The 23,361-nt window shown below is 42.7% G+C and overlaps 1 long non-coding RNA gene across 1 annotated transcript in view; it reads right to left on the minus strand.

The window, feature by feature from the left end:
- Positions 1-417: 417 nt before the first annotated feature.
- The window catches only part of LOC146556555 (uncharacterized), a 43,082-nt gene continuing 20,138 nt past the window's right edge, over positions 418-23,361 (minus strand). Inside the window, exon 3 of the long non-coding RNA XR_014888916.1 lies at positions 418-588. This is a non-coding gene — a long non-coding RNA (uncharacterized LOC146556555). The remainder of the gene's footprint in view (positions 589-23,361) is intronic.

The following is a 23,361-nucleotide window of genomic DNA, read 5'->3' on the forward strand; positions in this document are numbered from 1 at the left end:
AATTCCTTCGAGCGCGAAGAGGAGAATCAATTTAATAAATCCTTTGCTCATAGTCCAAGTTGGACCAGATTGCAGGAACATTTTCATTTGAGCAGAAGACGCGGAATAAAGACACATTTTGTCCTTATGATCACTCGATAAAGGATCTCTTTTTGATATGGAGATCAGTACAATGCATGGCAGTGTATGGGAAACTGAGCAGAAATGGACTTCCTTTGACAAAGACGATTTCTCACATGCTGTATACATATCAAAGTGACATAAACCCTGATAACTACTATCAATACATGAGCCACACATCTGTTGCAAAGTATTTTTGGGTTAATACTTCAACCCCCCTCACCCCACCCCACCCCACCCCGTCCCACCCCTTCACATGTGTGAATAGACATTATAAAAGCAGGCCCCAGTGGCACATGTTTAAAGGTACATTAAGAGAGCACATCAATTGTAGATGACATAATCCCCAGTCCTCTTTTCAGTCGCTCTCTCACTTCCTTAATCTCTCCGTTCTTTAACCCTCATCTTCTAAGAGGCTGAAAGCTCCCTTCATCTTCTCCTCAAGCTAGCAGAGAAACCGCGAGCTGCCTGGGGAGAGAGGGAAAAGAAGAGGTATTACTGAAGTCTGATTAAATTAACACTGTGATGCAGATTTCTTGCCTTTTCCTCCCTCTTGTCATCTTATCTGACTGTGTGTTGTGAAAATTAGATGAACTTGTTACATGAGGGTCCACGTATGTACAATGCGTGCGCGTGCGGGCACACGCACCTCTGCTTTTTAATTAATTACTCTTGTTGGTGTCATTAGCAGGCTCCATAACTCCTGATTTGCATTGGTGTCTATGATAACTAAATAAATATTAGATAACGCAAGCTAATAAAAGACTGGAGTGTTCCATTCTTCACACACACCCCACCCCTCTAACCTATTGTAACCCCCCAGCCTTGCCCACCTCCCCCCAAGGCAGAAGCAGAGCAATCCCCTGTAGAAGTACAATAATTACAACGTTTCCACATCCAAATAACTAGTGGTTTACATAAGTCCCGCACGAGCTGCTCACTGTTCAGAAACTATTCTTGCTATATCCCGGTCTCCCCCCTCTAATACAAATGCTGCTGAACAATGTGTGACCTCCCACAATGCACATGATGTAAGTTAAAGTAAAAATGAAAAGTTCACTTTGTGCAAGCTTACATCCAATTTACCTCCTTAAATGTGGACTGAATTCCAGCTCAGGCACTGATTAAATTCCATCTATTTGAGGCTAATTAATCATTTCCATTGTGTCCAATATTGTCATAAGAAAGGTGCTTAGTTGACACTCTAATTCATGAAATGTGGCACCTCTCGTCTAATGCGATCAGTACAATACGCCAACAGTAGCAAGAAATAGACACTAGTTCAGTGGAGATTATTAATTATACTCAATATAGATATTGACAGAGACAAAGTATATGAAGATGATCATATATATGGAAGCTAACTGGAAATATAACAAATTTGCAGTTAAAAATCATGGTCTGAAGCCCTTTTTGGGGGAGGGGGATCACATGTCCATAACTTCAAAACATAGTTTACAAAACAGGAATACACAGACGTTCGCAAATTTTGTCTTGTATGTACTCAAGAGGCAGGTATCCAAATGTTCTTTCCTCCACTGAATTTTGCAGCATCCCCTCATATCACATTTGATCCTAATTTATCCCCCCCAAAAAGGACATCGTATGGAAATTGTGCAATTTTATTACTTCTGCCCGTTCAGTGCCTGAACCAATGCCATTGTCCTGCTTCTTCTTCCATTGACCCCATCCTGCCTCCACCCATCTGCTCCAACAAGGTGATGTTTATCTCCAGCAGGAGGAAATTAAAGCCTTGCTTCATGAGCAGCAGATATGCAAATCTTATACAGTGCAAATAGATTGCGAAGCTCACACAACGGACAGTGGCGTATTGGGACACCCATTGAGCCCCAGTGATTTGAAATCCAAATCAAGACATGCGGAATTACAAGACACACATGGGCTTTCTGGGAAAAAAAAAATCTGCACGTTGAGATATTAAGGGAAATAAATAGACGAGAAGATGAAGAATTAATGTTGGAGTGAAAATTAAAAAAAAAAAAAAAGCCAGATTATTTATTCAGCTGCTCCGTCAGTGTAGATATGTTTTAATAACTTTTGTTCAACCACAGGTGAACGCTTATCAGAAGACATGACACACACACACACACACGCACACACACACACACACACACACACACACACACACACACACACACACAAGAGAGTGAGAGAGAGTGAGAAAGAGAGAGAGAGCATGGAAATACACTCCTCTGATATCACCATTACATGGGATATGTATTTTCTTGAACTCACAAAATTGGAAAGTAATAGTGGCCATGCAAAATGCCTTGCAGTTGTGGAGTATGTAATTTTGATATGCATTAGTGTTATTGTCAGGCAGGGTGTATGGGCTGTTTCCTTGTGTGATTGCAGGTCTGGCTTGTATTGTGGGAGGGAAGCAGACAGGAGAAGATAGTATTAAACCTGTCCTTGCCATTCCAATCTGTCTGCATGTTTCTCTTTATCATTCTGCAGTTTCTATCCACTTACGCTATAATTAAGTTTCCTGACCCCTGCCTTGCAGCCTTAACTAGGCATTGGGAAATATACAGCCACTGCAGATCTCATGCCTGATGTGCTCTCTCTCTCTCTTTCTTTTCCCTCCCGCCTCCCTCTCTCGTCTCCTTCCCTGTTTCAGAAAATCTCTCTCCCACCGTCTCCCTCATTCTCTCTCTGAGTCTCCATGGCACTATAATGGAATAAGAATTATTAATCGAGTAATTGTGTGGAACACATTAGTTTGCACTGAATTTCTCTCATTTTCGATGCTTGATTATCAGGCTGTTGGACAGACTCTACCCTCTCCCTTCACGTCTATACCCACCACTCTCTAAACACATAAGAAATGCCCCCCCCCCCCCCCCCCCCACACACACACACACACACACACACACACGCACACCGACTGGGCTGGACCACACTTTTCAAACCGTATAATCTCTCCCTCTTTATAATGCACATACTTGGACACACACACACATACACAGTGGACTGAAGTATCACACCTGATGCTTAATGTTTGTGAGGTGGAGAAGCGAAAGCCTTCTGGTGATGGGAGAGTCTTGTAATGTCCCTTTAACCTTCAATCTGTCTCATAAAAAAGTCAAACGTGCAGAAAACAACCTCTAGCATATGTACAACCATAAATTACAAAAACAGAAGGGGGGGGGGATGCCTAAAAGCCAGACACAGACGTGTTGGCAGTAACACCCATCATAAAAACCCCACTTCAATCATAATTAGTCTAATTAATTTAAATCAGTGTTGGATGCCTATCTAAATACAGTGACAACATAAAATGAACATCCACCCTGCAGCACATAGCCTCAGCCTATACGTTCCCATAGTGAAACACACCCTCGTAGGATTAGAGCAGAAGAATAGGGGGATTATTATTTCATGACCTTTCAATCCGCTGCCTGTCAGGTTGAACTAAAGCCATATATGCTGCTGGAGGACTAATCTCCTTCTCCCTTTGTGTCCGCAAGGGATGTGTCATTTCTTTATCCCCTCTATCCAGATTTAGTCCATAAAATAAACTTCCTAGCCTGATCTGATAAGAAGCCATCTCCTTACCGGGATAAGGCTGTGGTGCCTCGTCTCCCTGCTTCCCCATAGCCGTATTTTTGGGTGTCAGATAACTCAGACGGGGATGGGAACAGTCAGGAAATGCCACTTTGTCTGTCTGGGAGCAGGTGACAACAAAAACGACAGTGACTCTGATTAGAAAACACCCCACACCCCACCCACCCATCACCCCGGCACAACCACCACTCTCCATTTTCCTTTCTCTCTTTCTAAAACTACTAAAAATCACATATTATCAACACTTTCTAGGCAGTGCGTTAAACACAAATAAATTGATGTTTGCAGGCACACGGACACAGACATGACACGCCAGACTCGCTGCACAGACATGCACTCGTGATTATTTTGTTATCACTTCATCTTAATTTGGTAAGTCATCACTGATTCAGCTGTCAGCCTGGACCAAGATCTGCTGATCTGACCATTGCTGCCTGTCCCCATTCTGTCTCCTGTTTCCTTCCTCCCTGTGCTATTTTTCTTAATTATTTAATGGGCATAAATCATGTTTCACCAGCTTCCTTAAAGCCACCACACTATTTGACTGGATATTATTCTTCATGCTTGCAGTTCTTTTATGAGGCACACACTCTCCCCGAAGGTCACAACCTACAGGTGGCACAAATGAGCAATAGGGATTTTTTTTGGGGGGGGGGGAAGAGGTTTGATGCATCCAGTAAAGCAGTAAAGCACATGTATGTTAAAAAAAAAAATGCTGTAAAATTGCTTTAGAAGTGTTTTTGATGCTGCATCTGAAAATAAGGAATCAATTTTGTCATTTAAAAAAAAAGTTTTCTTTTAAATTACAACTAAGAGGTACGAGGTGGCCATGTCTAATCACAGACTAAACAAAGGCATTATTAGTCCACACTGCACAGGCTTTAAGATTAAAATTCTCCTGAAAACAGCAGAAGGAAACACATGAACCAGAAATAAAATAAATGCTTGGTAGTGGAGGTGGCGGGGTCCCGCTGTGCAACAATCAGCAGCAGAGTCGATTTTCAGCAATTAAATATCAGCAAACATAGGCAAAGATTTGGACTTGAAGCAACAATTTATACTTGACTGGATATTTTTAAAGTGTGTGTGTGTGGGGGGGGGTTGAAGGAAAGACTCTATTAGAGTCTATTAGAAATAAATAAATATTTTTATGCTGTCTGATTGTGTAAATATTTCAAGGTCTCCATCTTGTTTTTATTCCCCTTCAAGGTTTTTGTTTTTTTGCCTGAAAAAAATATTCGACAGAGTTTGTTTCTTCCGTTAAAAAGACTGTTAGGATCCATCCAAGTGACCAGTCCCCCCATCATCACCAACACCACCAAAGTGTAAGTGTTGCAATTCATTGTGAACCATGCCCACGCTGAAATGCCCTTCTGCTATGGACCTCTCGCGGTGGCCGGAGCACCTGTTCCCCGGCGCCTGTTGATTTCAGGACACTGTTCCTATACACGGCATTATGGCTCTGATTGTTACGGAGGAACGTTTGTGCTTGTCCACAAAACGGGATCTCCAGCACGGGCTACAATGTCGCCTCCAATTCGACACCACCGGAGGAAAAAATAGGGGAAAAAAACAGGTGCATTTACGAAAAGCAGTGGCTATTTATGCGCACTGTGGCACCAAATTGCTTAAAATAAGCGGACACGAATGAAGAGGGGAAGAAAAAAATACTCAATGCTATCATAAAAGAGACAAAAATGTCTCTTTTAAAATGTCACAGTTGTGGTGATAAGAATCTGAGGATGCAGGGAGGACTTTGGTGAGAAGTGACTAATTACCCTGTGGACCGTCCTGATAGTGGAGAATAATTAGAATCACACAAAAGACCCCAAAGCAGCATCTGAATAACAAGAGCAACATTTTCAATAGAAAATTTAATTTGATTTTGTTGCGAGCTCCCTCCGTGCACTCGAAAGGGAAACTGAGAGAAAGCATATAAGAGGAGAAAGGAAAAATACACACGCACACACACGCGAGATACAGAGAAAAACGTCTTCCCGGGACGTTTTTTTTTTTGTTTTTTGTTTTTTTTTTTAAGAAGAAAAAAAAAGCTGACAAAACCCACGGAAGGCAGAAAAAAAAACAAGTGCACGGCCTACACGGTGGCTTATATATTCACAATTAGCGCGATTAGATAGGAAGCATTCATTAAACACGGATTAAATAAAATAACCCGGTTTATTATGAAAGCAGCAGCTAAAAGTTTTGTTATCATTTGGCCCCGTTTGATAAGAAAATTAATCAAATATTACAAATTATGTAAATAAAAATGTTATCTGTTGCAGAATTCTTTATATCATAATGACAGCCTTAAATGCAGAATTTAAGGCTGTCATTGTGGAGAATTTTAACCCGTTTTGTTTTTTGTTTTTTTAAACTGCCAGACTCAGGAGTGAAATAATAAATAGCATATATTGGAGAATTTAAGGATTTGAAGGCCAAACACAGGAGCACGTTAATTGCTTCTTAAATTTTGTTATGTGAATATAAAAATATAGCTGTTAAAAAGCAGCTGCACCTAAAAGAATTAACACACAGCATCATAAGTACAATTTGCAGTCTGGATGGAGAAATAGAAATGAAGCAGAAACTGGTGAAATCGATGAAAGATCGCACAAAAAAACCTGTTCTCCAATCATTTTCCAAAGCCTTTTCTGCATGGCCTATATAAATGGGCATATGCTAACTATTATGTAGGCCATATTACATGCAAATGGTGTAAGAGTGCTTTAGAAGATTAGAAGATAGACACCCGGCCCACAGTGGGCTGAGAGGAGTGGGCTCTCCTCCAAGACTGTGTCCTATCTCCTCAGGACTGAAAAAAGCATCCTAATCCTTTACCTTTCATAGTGATCTAAAGCCGATTTAAAACTGTCACTACCCTAGTTTGTGTTTATTTCATGTTCATCTGCAGCTCAAGGCGATACTCTGCACACCCACTTATGACATGAGCAAAAAGATGTGTGCATATGTGTGTGTGTGTCTCAGAGGAGAAGAGAGAGCAAGACTGCAAAACATAACGAGAAACTCAGAGAGCGAGAGAGAGAGAGAGGGGAAGGGTGTGTAGAGCTAACTGACCAGTGGATGAAGAAGTGGCCATTGTGTGCGTGTGATCCGACTGCACTAATTATTTTCCTTTTCAGGTGGTCAGAATTTGTCCTTTGAGGCTCAGACATCCACCTCTTATTTCATGCGTTGTCTAACAAAACCAAGCAACTCAGCTTGAATTCGCTTCCAAAAATACACTCTCCCACACAAACAGATAGTCCAGAAGACGGATGCGTAAACACAGTCTCTCTCTGTCTCACACCCACACACACACAGACACGCACACAAGCACAGGTATGCACACTCAATAACACAAACCATTGACCTACAGGCATACCGCCTTCCTCTTCTCTCCCTCCTGCTCCTCAAGGCCTTACTGTATTATTCTGTAAGCAGCAAGAGCCCAGCATTGACAGAGCTAATCACTGGAGGCAAGAGCTCTCTCTCTCTTTCTCACACACACACACACACACACACACACACACACACACACACACACACACACACACACACACACACACACACACACACACACACAGAATGATTGACACACAATGGCAGCGAATCTATGCAGTGCCCCCCTGTCTTGCTTTTTGCTTTCTCTCTCAGCTGAAAAGACAAGGGGGGAGGTGAGTATGATGTGTGTGTCTATGCTGTGCATGTGTGTGTGTTAGTGGTGGTGCTGAGGTGGGGGGTGTTACAAGCAGTGATGTCCAACAAACTGAAACACAGCCAGAAGAGAAGTGAAGACGGCAAAAGATGAGCCTGTGACTAATGCTGTTGCTATCCCTACTCCTAATCCGCCCCACTCCGTTAGGTGCAGTCTGGAGAGAGTCTCAACCCCTCTCATATGAATATGATCCCTGTGCTGGCTGAAGCCCAGCGAACCACTGATCCTGTTATCATCTCGCTGGTGAGAAAAAGAGAAGAAAGGGAGAGACAGAGAAAAAGAGCTTTGTTTGTTATTTACGCAGGCCTCCCGTGTCACATACTCCCAACTCTATATTTCTCTATAATTTTGAGCCTTAAAAATCCTCGACCAATAATATGGTATTTACATAAGAGGTAATAGAGCCGGGCTGCACGGTAATTGTAAGGTTTGCGGTCCAACCCTCCTGGCTTTCGCACATAAAAGAGTGAGAAATTGAATATATGAACACTGTACTTTTTTCAAATGTGTTGACAGAAAGTTGAAGAGAAAGTTGCTATTCTGCCGTTTTACTGCAGAATCAGTCCTGTCCACGGTGACTTGGTGGCAAAACAGAAATCCACTGGGCAACATTTTTAAGATATGAGTAAATCAGCAGTGAGCAGCGTCTCTCTTTGTCAGGCATATGTAGCTGGACAATGACACAGAAAGCAAATATGGGAGTTTGGGAAATCCTCCTTCAGAGGAATTTGACATCTTCTCTTCCTGTCAGAGATTTAGTTTTAGAAAAATTAGATCCAAAGAAATGTTCACATATTTTTTCACCCTAAAGCCTCAAATGCTGTATACAGCTATTAAAATGTATGCTGTTTGCTTTTTTCTCTAGGAGTGTATTGTCAGTCACATTACATATGTAAGACCAGGACTATTAATGACTGCTGAATGTATTTTTAGTGTGTTTGTGTTTTCTGTATTCTTGTTGCTTGCAGAAAGATAAAGATTCAAAGTGAACTAAACCCAAAATTTCCCGAATTCTGTTGTTGTACAGTTAAAATACCCTGACAAAGTTATTTTCTGAAGTTGAGAGCAAATTCTTGATGTTCAATTGAATTATGCCCAGAAACTTATCATTAAAACTATTAAAGTTGCCGTTGAGATTGTAATTTCACAACTATGAGTAATTTACAATATAAAGTATTTACCATCAGATTGTTTGTGCTACTACTAAATTTAGACACGTCCATTGCAAAGATGCAGATCACTTATGTAAAAATATCTTCGTTAACATCGTGACAATAAGGTTTTTGCCAAACACAAGCAAATCCCACAATTGATGTAACAAGATCCTGATTTATTTAGTGTTGTTTTGACAATGTGCGGCCAGTTGTTATCTGGCTGACATGTGCTGGTTGCCCAAGGTGACAGGAAGTGGTGTAGTTAATTAAAGAGTGGACAGCACTCCAGACTCCACTCACACACTCCTGGTATTGTCATAAGCACCACTCCTACCACACACTCCCTCAAGAGTCATTTTCCTCTGTTTCTTAGGACATAGAGGGCCGTGCCATGCCCTCCAGGGCACTGAAGCACTCTCTGGTGAGTCTCTTATGGACTTGTGAATGCACAGATGCGTGCGCAGTCTGCAGTCGCCATCTCTGCATAGACTCATCCAGATAGCCAGCAGATAACACTTTCAATTCAGTTTGATATTATCGTTTTTCTTTTCTTAGAGAAATATGAACCTGTCACATGGGGCGCCTTACAGATTTGTTACATAGTTCCACAGTAGATAAATCCAACAATAGAGGCCAAGGCCTTGCCCCCTCTGCATGGACTGTTAGTAAAGTTGCAGTGCTAATCAGTAGGAGAGGATCACATCTGGTCTGACAGCAGCTGCATCACTGTTTAGAGGAGCTGCCAGTGTGAGAAACACACCGGTCGATTCTCTTTTCTCCCTGGACAGAGTGGGTGTTCTTCTCATTCATTTCTTCTTTCTCAGTCCTTTTCTTTGAGCTAGCCAATTAACCTGGGAGCAGTGCACTAATGAGTTCCCTCTGGTGGCTCCGCGCCACTCTATGGAAAAGAGGGAAGAGCAGGGTGAGCAGAGAGGGGAAAGAAGAGAGGGGTCAGCGAGGGAAAGCTTGGGACTGCATGGGGGAGTGGGGGTTACAGACATGGCAGAGGCAGAGGGGGGTAAGAGTTTTGAGAAAAGGGTGAAGAAGGGCTGATAAAAGGGTGAGGAGAGGGGAGGGGCGAGAACAGAAAGGTTCAGGGCAAGGAAAATATGGGATGGGTTGATGCAGGAGGAGAAGGGACAGAACACCATCCAGTTGGCCACTACGGGCCTATCACCAAGACATTGTCAGCCAGACAATGGGCTTATCAGCCTCCTTTTCACACCAGTCTGATTAACTGGGAGGAATGGGAGGAAGAGGAGGGGAAGGGAAAGGGTACGTCCTTGTACCAGCCCAGTAAATGTCAGAGAATGGGCCAGACCCCGGGACTAGCCTCATGGATTGAGTATACATCACTGAGAAAATAGGAACAGTTTAAAACCCACTGTAAAACCCACATCTTCCCCATATGTGTGTTAACTGCGGAGGGAGATGCGTCTGTAATAAATCTACAACCTTTGTAAATGCATCTCGCCAGCCAGATTAGCAAGGAAGCGATAAGCACCTTGGAGCACCATTAGCTAAATCAGTGTGTGTGTGTGTGTGTGTGTGTGTGTTAGTAGATGCTAAGTTTAGAGAGAGTGGAAATATAAAATATTAAAAAATAGCACGCGATGTGCAAAAATTTAAAAGATGAATTGTTGCTCAAACGAATCAGCGACGCACACATTCAGATGACTGAACTGAAATAAAATTGGTGCATACTGCAAAACTTTACAATGCACACCAAATCACAAAGGCCTAAACATTAAGAGAAAGCACGTCTTCTCAAATATGATCATCTGTTTGCAACCTCTGGATTATTGTGAGTACATATTTGGGAGTGGCCCTAACACATATTTGATCACACTGCCTTGCCTGCCAGCTGTACTTCTGAAGCTTGGTGAGAGCCATGTGAAACAAATGACTGAGAGCAGGCTGGAGCAAAATTGTTTGTGACATTGTTCAATTAGTCTCCTGGGATATTGATCCCAGCTTGTTTGTTTACTTGCTTACTGCTTCCCATTTGTATGGCCTCAAGAACCATCTGTCACAGAGAAAGCAAGTGACTGAGTGAGATAAGGCGGGTAGAAGGTGACGGCGAGGCAGGAAGAATGATTTGCAACATGACAGCAGAGATGGCAAAACTTCTGAGCGCAGGCTTAATATTATATAGGAGGAAATAAGTATGGCAGAGAGATCCTTTACAGCACATTGCTTGAAATGTTTTCCAAAGTAAAGTCTTTATAGAAATTTTAAAAAAGAAAAGAAATCCTAAACCAAATGATACCATTTTAGTGGGGAGTGTTATAAAACCAATGCTTGGAGCAACAAGTGGTCGCAGTCTTCTTGTTCTTCATTTCCTTCTTTTTTTTCCCTCCTCCAGTTCTTTCTTTTTTTTTTCAAAAGAAAGGATGCAGTAATTAGAGGGTAGACCAGGTGGAAGTACACAACTCAAGAGCCCCAGCGCTTGCTCGCCCTCTCCTTCACAGGAAGATAGGGAGAGGGGATGTGGAGATGTGGAGGAGGGTAGAAGAGGGTGAACGTGACTGGAGAGGAAAAAGTGGCAGAAGAATACAGCTAGGTAAAATTTAAAAAAAAAACGGGAAGAGGGGGAGCAACAGCCGGGCTTGGGAGCATATTGGGTCAAAGAAAATAAAACGTGTCATTTAGCCAAAGAAAGAAGATGAGAGCAGTGTGCACGACGAGGGGTGGGGGCGAGAGCTGGGATAGCTGGGTGAGGTGAAGGGGGAGGTAGAGGCGAGGTTAGCTGTTAAATAAGGTGGGGGTCATAAGAGAGGGGGTGGATGCCCACTGTGATACAAATGAGGGACTGCAGGCAGGGGGGGCCACCCACAGTACAACTTGGCCAACAAAGGTGCTTCTGTCTTGGCCTCCCTCCTCCACAGACCTCCTTGAGAGGACAGGATTCCATTAGCAAGCTGCAGAACCTGGGGTCTATTCAACCGCCCGTCCAGGCCTGACTGTGGACGAACATACAGACACACGCGCACATGCACGCATGCACAATGACCCACACACGTGCTCATGGAGCACACATGCATGCACTCATTCACAGTCACTCACTAACGCACATCCACAACACCGCTAATTAATCCTCAGATTACCCAGCCAATTATTACCACACTTGTACTAATTAGAAATTATTTAAAGCATTTCCCAATTAGGGTTTACATGCTCAGTTGGGAAGGAGTCTGCCTCAATAAACCAACTGGTTTTAGTGTGGGGCGGAATGGTAAGCTCATTCATATACACATGTATTTTGGTGTGCACTCTCTCTCAAACACACACACGCACGCACAAATACATGCATTTCAGGATCTGACTGTGGTAATCAGGCCTTCTCAACGAGCCCCTCTGTTAGGACGAGGGGGATGAGGACAGACAAGAGGAAGAAAGAGAAAGAAATAAAACAACAAAAGACATGCTCCTTCAGTGCTGCTGCAATACTGTAGGCCGCTCTTGTTAGGGCTGGGGACAGTGATTAGGAGAGGCCACAATAAGACCCGCCAGGAAACACATGCCAATTAGGTTACCAGGAGAACCACGGGCCCACATCACTATGGGAAACCCACTAGTCTCCACACTGCAAGGCCCAGAGGCACACATATGCACACTCACAGGCACCTATGGCACATCTCCTACTATTTTGATTACATTATGACTTGAATAAGAAGAAGGTGAGGGGAAAACATGAAGGTGCAAAAGAAGACAAGACAAAATGACGGTGTTAAGGTAAAAGGAAAAGCAGCTGTTTGATTAAAGGAATAAACTTTGAAAGTTGAAAGGGTTTTTTAGTTATTCTCTAGTTTGTCTCCTTGTGTTTCTCAGTATTTCCTCTTGTCTGCTGCATCTTCTTATTTGTGTCTCTAATTCCTCTTTTCCACTTGGACCTTCTCAGCTCTACTCAACTGCTCGGTTTCAGTCGTTTTACATTACAACTGAGTACCACCCGAATGTGGTTGGGGACACTAAAGCAATGCGGTCGAAAGTCCTATGATGTCATTTGTATGCGACCAAACAAAACAGAAAAATAGAAGACAGTGGATGACTAACCCTAACCCTGCTGCTAAACTGATGGCAAGCATCTGGACCTGGTTGTGGAGATTTTTCCTTCATTGCTGGGTTTCAAAAACGACGTTTTTGATTTTTGGGAAGGAGTTGCTCTCCCGACTCACTGAGTGACGCCACCGATCGGCCAATTAGTGGCATGCAGTCTGATGACGTCACATTTTTTGGTTCGACTCAGATTGTTTGGCACCCCGGCCCACAGAACTACCACCTAATGGAAAACTTGAAAACCCCCAAACTAAAAACTGTAGTCAAGTTGAACTGATAGGCCAAACTGAGTAGGTTTTAGCAGTAAAGGCCTATCAGGTTATTTTGTCATTTTCTGTTTTATTTTGATAGTCACTTGCCTTCTGTTTCATTTGATTTGATGCCCGTTTCCCAAATTTATGATGTCTTCCCTTCTAAGATTAATTTCATGTTTTCTTAGCTCCTCTTATAAATTGCCTTGTGTATTTGTTCCCACCTCTCTACGTCCTCACCTTTTTGTTCAGTTAAAAGTTGTCCTGTTTAACCTCACCTGCCATCCAGCATTCTTTGGGTCCTAATCTCAACATGGCTGCGCTTTTACATTCTTGCTGTTGATTAAAAGTTTACCTTCGAGTCAGCGTGCAGCTTTCAGCGAGGCAAAGATGAAGGCAGTACAAACAAGGGAGTGAGAAAGAGAAGAAAAAAACACCCGGGCTCCAGTGGGATAGCAGGAGTGCGACTTCAGGGAGAATTATTACCAGATCGAATTACAAGCTCATCCATGAGTGACATGTAAGCCTCAGATACACACTCAAATGTTTACAGCACCGATATTTGCTCAAGCACGATGTTATCAGGCCTCGATGTAATACTCAAGGCTTTTGTTCTGACTTGCGTGGCAACATTCACCATGTCTGCAGATGCAATAACCAAGAAGAAGATAGCAGCGGCACAATGTTTGCCAGCAGTGTTGTCCCGAGGAGCTGTGACATGACCCAGGCAGAACAGAAAGAAAACTCTCTCTGGAGTCTTTGCGCTGATGTGATGATGGCTGAGATGTTGATTAATGCGCGCAGTCCCTGTTATTAAATAAACAGGGTGAATACACAAAATATATTGAATAAATTAGAGCATGAACTGATCTCCACTGCGACATCCAGCTCATTAGAATGCATGAGCAAACGATGTTCTGATTGCGACAAGAGTCACTTATTAAGCCATGTTTGTCGCCCGCCAGAGCACCACTCCCTGCACTCCCCCATCCCTCCCCCTTTCTCCCCCCAAAACACCTTACCCCCTCTTGCCCACCACACAATCCACACCAAATCCCTCACTCTCCCGCTAAACGCTCCCCGACTTAACTTCCCCTTCCCAATGGACATCGCCAACAAACCACTAACCCTCTCCTCTCTTTACCTCACCTCCCTCCCACCCCCCACCCCCCACCCCCCCTTTCCGCCCTTAATTTTCCTCCACCTCCTCCCCCTTCTACTTCTCCTCCGCTGGGATCTGTGTCATCATTTTAATTAATTTCTAATCAGGCGAGAGTAAACTAATCAGGGAAGGCGTTAAACAATGACAGCTCTGCCTGCTCAGCCTCACACTGGGGGCTGCCATTACTGTTCAGCTTTGCTAAGAAGAACTGCACACTGATAAACAACTCAGTGTAGATGTGGCTATCTGCGCTCATCTTCTCTCTCGCTCACATGTTAATAAGCGGTACACTGCATCGTATACATGGCCTGCTTCTAGACTTGGACATGAGTTGACGACTTGATTGGTGCAAGATTAAATTACGGTTCACTTTTGTACGATTACTTTCATATTCATCTTTGTGCATAGATTAGTGATTGAATAAACATATCAGTTCAAGGACACGTGATGGAAATGCATGTAAATGATCAGAATGGACAAATAAATAACCTAACCCTGTCTGAATGGAACAGTATGTATCTGCTTAGAATGGTTTGCACAAAGACTGCAGTTATCTGTAGGCGGCCAGATCCCACCAAGGCTGAGCCATTCTGAAAAACAGACAGACAGAGGCAGAGAGAGGGAGAGGGAGCACTTCTGGGCAATACATTAAGTGAGACAATGTAACAAGAGAGCCTTGATTAACCTCTTCTGGGCTAACCTTGTGCCTAAAATACCTTAAACCAACATAAGCGGGCCGTAATTGGCAAATTCTAACTGTATGATTGCATGACAAAGAATGTGATGGCAGATGATGACAAAAAATTAGTTAATGACCACCATCACATGGAAGTGAACATTTTCTAGGTGCTTTCTGAATCTGGAATCTGAGTGAGCCATCAGTCACGCTTTAGGCTAGGCTACGTGTCTGCAAACTGAGGCTGGCCTCACCGCGGGCGCTGACGGGTGAAACTGAGTTACAACTCTAGGTGTTATGAAGAAAGAGGTTTTTATGTCTCTCTCATCAAAGCGTTGTAACAGGACCTGATTTCTCCTCCTGCAAGTGCCATGGCAACTAATGACCATCGACCTAAGAAACAAAGACCATTGGCATAGTTACGTGACACACAAGCAAACATGAGTGCGCTCACAGAAATGCACGCGCACGCACACACAGACACAACACTGGGGTAATAATTCCTTGTAAACTTTGTGTAAAGTGACACAAAATCACAAAATCAAAGGAAGAAGAATATGAAGAGGATATTTCAGGAAGAAAAACTACACAGAGTGTGTTAAAAACGATTTTTTTTTAAGTTACCCCACCTCCCCTCCATCCTTGCCCTCTTTGCCAAGTATTAGATTCCCATGCCAACCGCTTCCCTGGGATAGAATAAGGATTGCGGAGGTGGGAAGCTGAAACCCTTCCATAACATGTCAAACAACGATGGAATCCAAAGCGCAAGAGGGAGAGAAAAAGGGTTAGAGGCAGATTTTCTACGGGGAGAAAGAAACTGTCACATCATCAGATTGGTTATTCTAAGTGGAGGGATGTGGGTATGGGGGCGGGGAGGGAAGGAGGGACGGGGTGGCAGAGGCTTGGGCTGGCAGAATCTGGCAGCGATACACGATGGCGGTATTTCCACTAAAATAATCAGCCCCCAGGCAACGGAAGGGGGTGGGGAGGGTTTTTTTGGGAGGGGGAGCAGGGAAGAGCGACACAGAGAGGTTAGGGATTGTAGGGTTAGGAGAAGGAGTTGGGGTGGGTGATGGAGAGGGAGGATACAAGGGAGGGAAATAGCGAGATTGAGAGAAAGAAAAACTGGGAAGCCAACCAAGGAAATCCTGCTTCTCAGATATGCAGCTGTGGAATTAAAATTGGTATAAAAACACGAGAACAAAAATATACTTCACACTTCACAAGCCTATTGAAGGGTAGAGCGGTGGGAGGGGGAAGATGTGCCACTCTAAACTGGCACTGATACCTCAGGCACAAGGGGGTAAACAGCTATTCTCACTTTGTCTGCTGCAGTGGTTTCAGGGGGTGAGTGAGTGAGTAAGTGAGGTGCCTGCAGGGGTCTCATCAGGCTACGGGGCGAGCTCAAGAGAGAAGACAAGAGCTCCTCGAAGATGAAGAAACGCAAAAATGCCCCCATGAAACAATTTCTACACTTCTGCGTCCCCTTGAGCACATCGTAACGTAACAGCGAGGCATTGATTTATGATCAAACGACCGTGATCGTCACTCAAATTCAATAATAACAACCTTCACAATCAAAGGCTCTCTAAATATACTGTACCTCCACTTGAGGCCAGGATTAGGCCTTTCTGCGCGCACATTTATGTTGATGTGCTACATTACTGAACAAAGAACTATCAGAATCGGAAACAACCGTGCAAACACACAGATGAACGACAAATCAATTAATTTGAAACACGGAAAAATAAACTGCACAAACCCACATCGTGTTCGATTGCTAAAATACAAACGGCCCCTATTAAGAAATTTCACATAGGCGAGCGAGACAAAACGAGTATGGCATAAACACACAAACCTGGAGGTGCGGCACATACATCAATTCCAACTTAAAGGAATTGAAAGTTGCATTTCTCATAGAAGCAGAAAAAAACACAGCTTTTTCATGATATAAAGATGAAAAAAACTAATTAATGACTGAGAGCTCTGAAAGTCGTGTTATCAAAACCAGCCTACTGGAGTGTGACGCCACTAAAATAATACAATCATCAAGCATAATGAGTGAGTTAAGAAGTTTCTCTTATTGCATGTATTAGAGTCAATGGTTGCAGCTGAGCATTGTGTTATTTCATCACTGTAGAGACTTGATCTTAATACGAATCTCTATGTAACACAGGCCCATTCATGCAGCCTGCCTTTCCCCCTCTGATTCAATTATCATGTGCTCTTTTTGAGAGATATTCAATTAAAATGGCTCCCCCCTTTTAATTTATCTGAAAATAATTTGGCAAATATAAATAATAATTTCAAAAGGCTGCACATATGTAACCATGTGCACAGGCTTAACTTGGCCAAACTAAGTAGAGCAAGCGGGCGACTAACATTCATCTTGTTTAACAGGACATATACGATTACTGATTCCATATTTTTGCATTTATTGGGCCACAGTTTTTTCTTAAAGTTTTCTTTTTAAGATGGCTAATGAGAGAAAAAAAACCTCTTAGTTACATGATGAGAGCAGAACACTGGAAAAGGAAGGACAATTGCGTGACCATGAAATCGTGAAAGGGAAAGAAAAAGACAGAGAGAACAGCAAAACTACCTTATTCAAAAGGCAGCCTTTTTGTTGGGAGTATTCTCTACTGAATCTGCCGGCTTTCATTTCATTTCTCTGACATTCTCTCTGTCTGACCATCCAAGTCCTCTCCTGAGACAGATGAGTGGAAGCAGAGTTCCAGAGAGAGCTATCAGGATTAGGATAATTAATATCATCTCATTTCACTGTGATCCTCTCCGCGGCCCACTGCACACACAAGGACAGGATGCAGCGAATATTGTGGCAAGAGTATCCAGTCGGCTGTCAATCTAGGCCGCGGAGCACCCCCCCTCCACCCCTCAAATACACACACATACACACAACCCAACTCGCTCACATACAAATGCACCCTCCTCAGTGGCTAAATTGCAGTTTGAGAGACGACAGGGGAGAGGCAGCGGTGGCAGCGGTGGTGGGGGGGCCGCCGGGGCCCGAGGGACGCCATACAATGGAGCGTGCGGCTGACCAGCGTTCAGGTGAAATTGAATTGGAAATCTTCCATGGCTGGTTAGCATAACAAAGGGCCTCGTGGCTTTAGACAAAGGCTGCTTCTCTAATGCACAAAATCAATCTCTCTACGGGCTTGGTGCATTGTTCCCTCCCGCCATACAGGTGTTCCTTCAATGGTCCTTAATCAAAAGTGTCAAAACAAAGTTAAGAGTTATCTCTGCTCCTCCGCATCTGCTTCTGCAGAGCAGAAAGAGGAAAAGAGACCAGACACTCAGGAAGGCAAACAGCTGAGTGAATATGTGTGCATGCCTGTGTGTGTGTGTGTGTGTGTGTGTGTGTGTGTGTGTGTGTGTGTGTGTGTGTGTATACAGGATGCTGAATGCACTACATCCTACACCACAGTCTGTTGGTGTTAAAGTTGTGTCGCCAAAGAAGCCTAATCACATTTTTCTCCTCAGCCTTGTCCGCATGTGAGCAACTGGTACTCTGTGATGTGATCACTGAGCAAATCCAGGCATGAAAAGAAAGCAGAAGTTTGTCCCGCATGCTTATTTCACAGGAAAAGAGGGTGGCAGCAGCGAGGAATCATTTTTGAAAGATCTCTTCTTTTACAAATGCACCCTGCGCATCATTTCTCATCTCTATCTTCAATCTGAAGGCCTGATTGCTAATATTGGTAGTGGTTGCCTTTCTCTCTGAAGGTTGTTTAACAATGAAAAACACAATTACACCTCTTATGCACCCCCCCACCCCCCGCCATCCCCAACTCCCTTCTGCTTCACTATAACACTCGTCCCGCTCACTCCATTTCTCAGACCTTGACTTGTTCAGACTGGATTGAATCAAAGAAGAATAGTTAAAACACTAAATAGAGACCTTAGTCCATGGCCTTTTTCTCTTTCAGTCTGTAGGCTAGCAGATTCATCCACTATGAGAAGGTAAGAGTTATAGTTCTCCCTGGCTTTATGTACTCACTTCTGCTCCAGGGCATGCAACATGATATTTATACACCTGAACTTTAAGTGGCCTATATGACACTGTAGTTTTTACCAGCACCAAAAAAAAAGTCTTTAATGACTGTCAAAGATCTTTCATCTTGTGTTTTTCCAGTGGGCTGAACACATTAAATTCATACATTCTTTATGGAGAGTGTATGTATTGTATGGGTATTTTGATAAGGTGAGAAACTTAGTCGCCGTGCTGTCGATGGATTACTATATGTATACTAATGTACATAATATGTAGACTAATCCCATCTCCTAATAAGTAGCATCACAGGCTCAACGCCTCCAGTTTGACAGCCGCCAGACGACAATCTAACCACTACACATCCCTCTTGAACATTAGATACCATGTGGTTTAAAATGTCAGATAAGTGGCAAAGAAATCTCTGCATAATACACTTTAAACCGGCATTTTCAGATTACAGCAAAAGGGGCAGCAATATGATACAAGCTGTTTCCAAACATTACTAAGCTTTGTTTTTTTCTTGCAGTAACTTATTAATATGACTTAAATGTCGCTGCCCAATGTGGTAGCAATAAAAATCACAATGTGATTTGCATTTAGATTGTTTCTTTATAAGTCTTTTCTTTACCAAAGTGCTTGAAGACATGAGGCCATCTATCTAAAAGCCGAGTTTGAACCAGAAATAGACCTTTTAAAGGTATAATGATCCTAAGCACACAATCTGCCAAGAGCTCGCTCCAGAAAAAAAAGTAAAACATCATTATTGAAAAGTTTTAAAATTTGTGGCACTTTAAACTTTAAAAAGAAATACTCAAATTATCTTGCAGCTCAATTGAGTTTGCACTGAGGAGTGGTCAGATTTTTCAGCAAACTAATGGGACAAACCACTACACAATTATGCAAAAAGAAGAAAAAAATGCATTTTGGCATATAATTGACATCTGTACAAAGTCAGAGTCAAGCTTGTTCATCAGCCATGAGAAAGCTTTCAACACTAAAATGCTCCATGTGAAACCAGGAGAGACATCCTGCTGGACATTTCTGCTGGACTGCTTAGTAATGTGTCAGTAAAGCACATGGTTACTTCATGCACTGCATTTTTATTGACTAGTAATTAGTTACCTATTACATTTCAGAAGAAAACTTTCCAACACTGTACATTACTGTGCAAAAGTCTTGAGCCACCCCTCTTTTCTTTGCTATATTACTTCTCGTGAGCCAGATTTTCCCGCAGTTTTTAACAATAGCTCTCCAGGCTTTCTGAAGGTCTTTCAAAGAATTTCTTTGAACATTGGCTGCTTTTTCACTTATTTTCTGTCCAGTCCTTGCACCTGATCATTTTGAGAGGAATTTTCTTTTGTTTTTTTAAGCAATTTAACACTGACCTATGAATCATTCATTCAAGTAAACAAAAGGCATGTAATTCAAGGTTGTGTAACCAGTGTTGTCTCTACAAATAACAGACAGCTTGACAAAGAACCAGTTTTAAATCATATCTTAAGGCACTTTGGTATTAGCAGCCTGTCACAATCCAAATAATTTGTTCCCATTCTTTTTTAGTTGAATCTACAAATAATGGAAAAGATAAGACAGTTTGACAGGCCTAAAATAGTATTTTTGCACCAATAAGATTCCTGGAGAGCTATTTGCCAAAAACTTGGCTTATCTCAGCATGGCGTGCAAAGCGTTCTTAAAAAAAACTGAAGGAATTGGACAAGTGGAGGACAAAAGAAGAAGTAGGAGGCCTAAAGCACTATCAACAGCAGATGATCTGTATGTGAAAGTCACGTACTCAAGAAATAGGAAAAAATCTGACATAGACCTGAGAGATGCATCTGGTCCTTCATTTGATCTATCGACTGTTCACTGAAGCCTCATCAGCAATGGTCTGAGAGTAAGGGTGGCTGTCAATAAGCTATTCTTGAGGAAGAGAAACAGGGAAGAAAGGCTAAGTTAAGCCAAATTACATAATAACTGTATTGAACATCAGTGACAGCAGGTATTATGGAGGACAATTCCAAAATCTTTAGTTCAAATCATAAAAAATATACAGAGGAAGTCAGGAGAGTGGTACACAGTAAATGTTTACAGCCACTGTCATGGTTTGGTGCTGCATTTAAGCTATGGTTGTTGGAGATGTTTTCAAAATTGATTACTTATGAACACAGAAAAGTACCATCAGATTTAGATCAACCATGCAATACCATCTGGAAAGTACTTGATTAGAAGCTCCTTTAGTTTTCAGCATGACAATGATCCCAAACACACTGCCAATGGAGTTAAATCATACAGTGGGGCAAAAAAGTATTTAGTCAGCCACCGATTGTGCAAGTTCCCCCACTTAAAATGATGACAGAGGTCAGTAATTTGCACCAGAGGTACACTTCAACTGTGAGAGACAGAATGTGAAAAAAAAAATCCATGAATTCACATGGTAGGATTTGTAAAGAATTTATTCGTAAATTAGGGTGGAAAATAAGTATTTGGTCACCTCAAACAAGGAAAATCTCTGGCTCTCACAGACCTGTAACGTCTTCTGTAAGAAGCTCTTCTGTCCCCCACTCGTTACCTGTATGAATGGCACCTGTTTGAACTCATCATCTGTATAAAAGACACCTGTCCACAGCCTCAAACAGTCAGACTCCAAACTCCGCCATGGCCAAGACCAAAGAGCTTTCGAAGGACACCAGGAAAAGTATTGTAGACCTGCACCAGACTGGGAAGAGTGAATCTACAATAGGCAAGCAGCTTGGTGTGAAAAAATCAACTGTGGGAGCAATCATCAGAAAATGGAAGACATACAAGACCACTGATAATCTCCCTCGATCTGGGGCTCCACGCAAGATCTCATCCCGTGGGGTCAAAATGATCATGAGAACGGTGAGCAAAGATCCCAGAACCACACGGGGGGACCTGGTGAATGACCTGCAGAGAGCTGGGACCAAAGTAACAAAGGTCACCATCAGTAACACACTACAACGGCAGGGAATCACATCCCGCAGTGCCAGACGTGTTCCGCTGCTGAAGCCAGTGCATGTCCAGGCCCGTCTGAAGTTTGCCAGAGAGCACATGGATGATACAGCAGAGGATTGGGAGAATGTCATGTGGTCAGATGAAACCAAAGTAGAACTTTTTGGTATAAACTCAACTCGTCGTGATTGGAGGAAGAAGAATACTGAGTTGCATCCCAAGAACACCATACCTACTGTGAAGCATGGGGGTGGAAACATCATGCTATGGGGCTGTTTTTCTGCCAAGGGGACAGGACGACTGATCCGTGTTAAGGACAGAATGAATGGGGCCATGTATCGTGAGATTTTGAGCCAAAACCTCCTTCCATCAGTGAGAACTTTGAAGATGAAACGAGGCTGGGTCTTCCAACATGACAATGATCCAAAACACACCGCCCGGGCAACAAAGGAGTGGCTCCGTAAGAAGCATTTGAAAGTCCTGGAGTGGCCTAGCCAGTCTCCAGACCTCAACCCCATAGAAAATCTGTGGCGGGAGTTGAAAGTCCGTGTTGCTCGGCGACAGCCCCAAAACATCACTGCTCTCGAGAAGATCTGCATGGAGGAATGGGCCAAAATACCAGCTACTGTGTGTGCAAACCTGGTAAAGACCTATAGTAAACGTTTGACCTCTGTTATTGCCAACAAAGGTTATGTTACAAAGTATTGAGTTGTATTTTTGTTATTGACCAAATACTTATTTTCCACCCTAATTTACGAATAAATTCTTTACAAATCCTACCATGTGGATTCATGGATTTTTTTTTTCACATTCTGTCTCTCACAGTTGAAGTGTACCTCTGGTGCAAATTACTGACCTCTGTCATCATTTTAGGTGGGGGAACTTGCACAATCGGTGGCTGACTAAATACTTTTTTGCCCCACTGTAACTGGGTAGAAAAAGAGACAGTGGAACACTATCAGTCACGGACTGACCTCCCCAGAACCCAGACCTCACAATTATTTAAGCAGTTCGGGATCATCTTTTCATAGAATGGAATAAAAGATGAGCAAAGAAGAGCACTGAATGGCCTTCAAAAAGCCTGGAGAACTATTCCTGAGCAATATTTCAGACAGAGTTCAGGCTGTGTTGAAGAATAAAGTAGCCATGTCCAATATTGACTTTCAGACATGGTCTTTGGTTTTTATACTGTATTTCCATGAATGTTTGCACACGTGTCAATAAGTCGCTGCTTGAATTCCCATTTTCCAAACAAAATATAAAGACATCCACAGGATATTGTAATGTTATGTGGTGTCTAGCGGAGAATATTTAATGTGAAATGATGTGAAAAATTGTGCATGCCTGCTCACTATCAGTGTGGGTGTACAGTGAAAATCCAGGAGATTTTAGGCCACAGAAACACAGGACTTTTTTTTTAATCTGCCCTCATTTTCTAATTTGGACAAAAGTATTGGACCAGCCCTCTTAATCACCAAATTCAGGTGTTTAATTTAGTCCCACATGCAGCCATGCACTCTGCCATTACAAAGATTTGTGAAAGAATAGGTCCTTTTAAAGTGAATTTGAATGTGGAACTTGAATAAGACACTGTTGCAACAGTTTATGAAATATCGTTCTCCCTTGAAGTGGAAGAACATATGAAGCT

Source organism: Mchenga conophoros, linkage group LG16, assembly GCF_057382185.1.
Source record: "Mchenga conophoros isolate Kocher_MC1m ecotype Shallow Benthic linkage group LG16, M_conophoros_male_GT1.1, whole genome shotgun sequence".
NCBI classification, from domain to species: Eukaryota; Metazoa; Chordata; class Actinopteri; order Cichliformes; family Cichlidae; genus Mchenga; species Mchenga conophoros.